The sequence below is a fragment of the Papio anubis genome, chromosome X (genome assembly GCF_008728515.1).
Source record: "Papio anubis isolate 15944 chromosome X, Panubis1.0, whole genome shotgun sequence".
Lineage (NCBI taxonomy): Eukaryota > Metazoa > Chordata > Mammalia > Primates > Cercopithecidae > Papio > Papio anubis.
Window position 1 is genome coordinate 124,263,392 of NC_044996.1, and position 5,963 is coordinate 124,269,354.

The 5,963-nt window shown below is 36.7% G+C and overlaps 1 non-coding gene across 1 annotated transcript; it reads right to left on the bottom strand.

The window, feature by feature from the left end:
* Positions 1-5,573: 5,573 nt before the first annotated feature.
* On the bottom strand, positions 5,574-5,680 carry LOC116272182. The gene has a single exon (XR_004180910.1). It is a non-coding gene; the product is annotated as a U6 spliceosomal RNA (small nuclear RNA).
* Between the last annotated feature and the right edge of the window lie 283 nt (positions 5,681-5,963).

Below are 5,963 nucleotides of genomic sequence, written 5' to 3' on the forward strand. Positions count from 1 at the left end.
ATTCCTTAACATCAACAAAAAGGACATCCACACCAAATCCCCATCCGTAGATCACCATCATCAAAGACCAAAGGTAGATAAAACCACAAATATGGAGAGAAGCCAGAGCAGAAAAGCTGAAAATTCTAAAAATCGGAGTGCCTCTTCTCCTCCAAAGGATCGCAGTTCCTCGCCAGCAATGGAACAAAGCTGGACAGAGAATGACTTTGATGAGTTGACAGAAGTAGGCTTCAGAAGATCGGTAATAACAAACTTCCCTGAGCTAAAGGAGGATGTTCGAACCCTTTGCAAGGAAGCTAAAAACATTGAAAAAAAGATTAGATAAATGGCTAACTAGAATAAACAGCATAGAGAAGACCTTAAATGACCTGATGGAGCTGAAAACCATGGCACAAGAACTATGTGATGCATGCACAAGCTTCAGTAGCTGATTCGATCAAGTGGAAGAAAGAATATCAGTGATTGAAGATCAAATGGGTGAAATGAAGCAAGAAGAGAAGTTGCGAGAAAAAAGAGTAAAAGGAAATGAACAAAGCCTCCAATAAATATGGGACTATGTGAAAAGACCAAATCTACATTTGATTCATGTACTTGAAAGTGATGGGGAGAATGGAACCACGCTGGAAAACACTCTTCAGGATATTATCCTGGGAAACTTCCCCAACTTAGCAAGGCAGGCCAACATTCAAATTCAGGAAATACAGAGAATGCCACAAAGATACTCCTCAAGAAGAGCAACCCCAAGACACATAATTGTCAGGTTCACCAAAGTTGAAATGAAGGAAAAAATGTTAAGGGCAGCCAGAGACAAAGGTCAGGTTACCCACAAAGGGAAGCCCATCAGACTAACAGCGGATATCTCAGCAGAAACCCTACAAGCCAGAAGAGAGTGGGGATCAATATTCAACATTCTTCAAGAAAAGAACTTTCAACCCAGAATTTCATATCCAGCCAAACTAAGTTTCATAAGTGAAGGAGAAATAAAATCCTTTACAGACAAGCAAATGCTTAGAGATTTTGTCACCACCAGGTCTGCCTTACAAGGAAACAACAGGTGCTGGAGAGGATGTGGAGAAATAGGAACACTTTTACACCATTGATGGGACTGTAAACTAGTTCAACCATTGTGGAAGACAGTGTGGCGATTCCTCAAGGATCTAGAACTAGAAATACCATTTGACCCAGCCATCCCATTACTGGGTATATACCCAAAGGATTATAAATCATGCTAGTATAAAGATACATGCACACGTATTTTTAGTGCAGCCCTATTCACAATAGCAAAGACTTGGAACCAACCCAAATGTCCATCAATGATAAACGGGATTAAGTAAATGTGGCACATATACACCATGGAATACTATGCAGTCATAAAAAAGGATGAGTTCATATCCTTTGTAGCGACATAGATGAAGCTGGAAACCATCATTCTGAGCAAACTATCGCAAGGACAGAAAACCAAACACCACATGTTCTCACTCATAGGTGGTAATTGAACAATGAGAACACTTGGACACAGGAAGGGGAACATCACACACCAGGGCCTGTCACGGGGTGTGGGAAGGGGGTAGGGATAGCATTAGGAGAAATACCTAATGTAAATGACAAGTTAATGGGTGCAGCACACCAACATGGCACATGTATACATATGTAACAAACCTGCATGTTGTGCACATGTACCCTAGAACTTCAAGTATAATAAAAAATAAAATAAAATAAAAGATAATTCTGATAGAAAAAATAGTCATATTCTTTAAAGTGTTGTCCACGTGATATGATTTTGAGTCTCTTAACCTCAAGACTCAGTTTGTCTTTATCCCCAAATTCCAAGCATGACTCCACGAGCATATTAATGGCTGTGTGTCTTGATCATTATAAAACCTTGGTTAGTTGTGGCTGTGGGAAGGCTGCTCTTTCTATCTTTTGTTGCATGATGATGCTGTTTTGACAGTGAATGGCAGACATTTCACAGTGTAACTTGGCAATACTAGAAGTAAAGGCAGTAGTACTGAATGGAGAAGATGAATGTAGAAAGAATTAAAGATCCTAGGAACAAATTGCTAGTAAAAAACTGTATGTGCTATTTCTAGTGCTGAGTTTGAATATATGTTCACAATTGAAGGGAAAGATATCAACAGAATAATTTGTAGCTCTTCTGGTTGTCACCAGACTCATAAATTACAACACCCATTAGAATGACTATAAATATAAAACTAATAATAATAAAATAATAATCTTGACTGAGCTAGTACCAGTGATGATGACACCATAATATCTAAAGCTTTCTGAGCACAGTCCTATAATAGAACATGGTTGGTACAGGACAAAGTATTCAATTCAAATGAAGTTATCAATTTTTTTCAGATGATAGATTATTGTATTACATTGATGATCTCTTTACCCTCATTTTTTCAGAGGGTTGATTGATAATTTTGTTTACTTTTGCCTATTTCTGAACTTTAAATAAATGGAATCATACTATATAATACCTTTTGCAACTTGCTTCATTCTCTCATTATTATGTTTTGGAGATTTATTCGTGTTGTGATATGTAACTCTAGCTGTTTCATTTTCACTGCTCTGAGGTATTCCATTTTATATATACGACATAATGTATTTAGCCATTTTACTACTCAAGAACATTTAAGTCATTGTAACATTTTTAGTATATGTGAGCACATTTGCTAATATAAATGTGTACATTCTTATATGTGTCTCCTGATGCACTTGTGCAAGCGTTTCTCTAGATTGGTCCTTTTATTTATTCTTTTAAAAAATTTTACTTTAAGTTCTGGGATACAAGTGCAGAACATGTAGGTTTGTTACATAGGTGTGTGTGTGCCATGGTGGTTTGTTGCACCTATCAGCCCATCATCTAGGTTTTAAGCCCCACAGGCATTAGTTATTTGTCCTAATGCTCTTCCTCTCTTCGCCACTTACCCCCTGAGTAGCCCTGGTATGTTGTTCCCCTCTCTGTGTCCATGTGTTCTCATTGTTCAGCTCCCACTTATAAGTGAGAACTTGCAGTGTTTGGTTTTCTGTTGCTGTGTTAGTTTGCTGAGAATGATGGCTTCCAGCTTCATCTGTGTCCTGGCAAAGGACATGATCTCATTCCTTTTTATGGCTGCACAGTATTCCATGGTGTATATGTACCACATTTTCTTTATCCAGTCTATCATTTATGGGCATTTAGGTTGGTTCCATGTCTTCGCTATTGTAAATAGTTCTGCAGTAAGTACATGTGTGCATGTGTCTTTATTGTAGAATTATTTATATTCCTTTGGGTATATACCCAGTAATGGGATTGCTGGGTCAAATGATATTTCTGGTTCTAGATCCCTGATGAATTGTCATATTGTCTTCCATAATGGTTGAACTAATTTACATTCTCACCAACAGTGTAAAAGTGTTCCTATTTCTTCACAGCCTCAAAAGCATCTATAGTTTCTTGACATTTTAGTAATTGCCGTTCTGACTGGTGTGGGATGGTATCTCATTGTGGTTTTGATTTGCATTTCTCTAATGATCAATAATATTGAGCTTTTTTTCATATGCCTGTTGTCCACATAAATGTCTTCTTTTGAGAAGTGTATGTTTATATCTTTTGCCCACTTTTTGATGGGGTTGATTGTTTTTTTTCTTGTAAATTTGTTGAAGTTCCTTATAGATTCTGGATATTAGACCTTTCTCAGATGTATCAATTGCAAAAATTTTCTCCCACTCTGTAGGTTACCTGTTCACTCTGTTGGTAGTTTCTTTCGCTGTGCAGAAGCTCTTTAGTTTAATTAGATCCCATTTGTACCTTTTGGCTTTTGTTGCAATTACTTTTGGCGTTTTCATCATAAAGTCTTTGTCCATGCCTAAGTCCTGAATGGTATTGCCTAGGTTTTCTTCTAGGGTTTTTATGGTTTTGGGTTTTACATTTAAGTCTTTAATCCATCTTGAGTTAATTTTTGTGTAAGGTGTAAGAAAGGGGTCCTGTTTCAGTTTTCTGCATATGGCTAGCCAGTTTTCCCAGCACCATTTATTAAATAGGGAGTCCTTGCCCCATTGCTTGATTTTGTCAAGTTTGTCGAAGATCAGATGATAGTAGATGTGTGGTGTTATTTATGAGGTCTCTGTTCTGTTCCATTGGTCTGTATGTCTGTTTTGCTACCAGTACCATGCTATTTTGGTTACTGTAGCCTTGCAGTACAGTTTGAAGTCCGGTAGCATGATGACTCCAGTTTTTATATTTTTGCTTAGGATTCTCTTGGCTGTACAGGCTCTTTTTTGGTTCCATATGAAATTTAAAGTAGATTTTTCTAATTCTGTGAAGAATGTCCGTGGTAGTTTGATGGGAATAGCATTGAATCTAAAAATTACTTTTGGCAGTATGGTCGTTTTCACGATATTGATTCTTCCTATCCATGAGGATGGAATGTTTTTCCATTTGTTTGTGTCCTCTCTTATTTCCTTGAGCAGTGGTTTGTAGTTCTCCTTGAAGAGGTCCTTCATATCCCTTGTAAGTTGTATTCCTAGGTATTTTATTCTCTTTGTAACAATTGTGAATGGGAGTTCACTCATGATTTGGCTTTCTGCTTGCCTGCTGTTGGTGCACAGGAATGCTAGAGATTTTTGCACATTGATTTCATATCTTGAGACTTTGCTGAAGTAGCTCATCAGATTAAGGAGTTTTTGGGCTGAGATGATGAGGTTTTCTAGATATAGGATTATATCATTTGCAAACAAAGGTAATTTGACTTCTTGTCTTCCTATTTGAATACTCTTTATTTCTTTTCCTTGCCTGATTGCTCTGGCCAAAACTTCCAATACTATGTTGAATAGGAGTGGTAAGAGAGGGCATCCTTGTGCCAGTTTTCAAGGGCAATGCTTCCAGCTTTTGCCCATTCAGTATGATATTGGCTATGGGTTTGTTCTAAATAGCTCTGATTATTTTGAGATATATTCCATCAATACCTAGTTTATTGAGAGGTTTTAACATGAAGGGGTGTTGAGTTTTATTGAAGGCTTTTTCTGCATCTATTGGATAATCATGTGGTTTTTATCATTGGTTCTGTTTATGTGTTGGATTACATTTATTGATTTGCATATGTTGAACCAGCCTTGAATCTCATGGATGAAGCCAACTTGATTGTAGTGGATAAGCTTTTTGATTTGCTGCTGAATTCAGTTTGCCCGTATTTTATTGAGGATTTTTGTATTGATGTTCCTCAGGGATATTGGCCCAAAGTTTCTTTTGTTGTTGTGTCTCTGCCAGGTTTTGGTATCAGGATAATACTGGTCTCATAAAATGAGTTAGGGAGGATTCCCTCCTTTTCAATTTTTTGGAATAGTTTCAGAAGGAATGATACCAGCTCCTCTTTTTACCTCTGGTAGAATTTGGCTGTAAATCCATCTGGTCATGGGCTTTTTGTTTTGGTGGGTAGGCTCTTAATTACTGCCTTAATTTCAGAACTTGTTTTTGGTGTATTCATGGACTCAACTTCTTGGTTTAGTCTTGGGAGGGTGTATGTGTGAAGGAATTTATCCATCTCTTCTAGATTTTCTAGCTTATTTCCATAGATATGTTTAAAAATATGGAATGCCTTATGAATTTGAGTGTCATCCTTGCACAGGGGCCATGGTAATCTTCTATATATCCTTCCAATTTTAGTATATGTGCTGCCAAAGCAAGCACTATTTTTCTTATTATTTTAAATTTTTGTGTTAAAAATTTCAAACATACAGAAAACTTGCAAGACTAAATTAATCTAGATTCATAATTATTATTTTTCATGAGTCAGTTGCAAAGACATTATAGACATTATGTGTCCTCACCCCTCAGTATTGGAGCATGTATCTCCAAAAATAGAAAAATTTTTTTAACATAAAATCAATATAATTATCCAATTTGGAGCATTTATTATTGATACAATAGTATTATCTTATATTCCATACTCATTCAAGTTTCTCAAATTGTC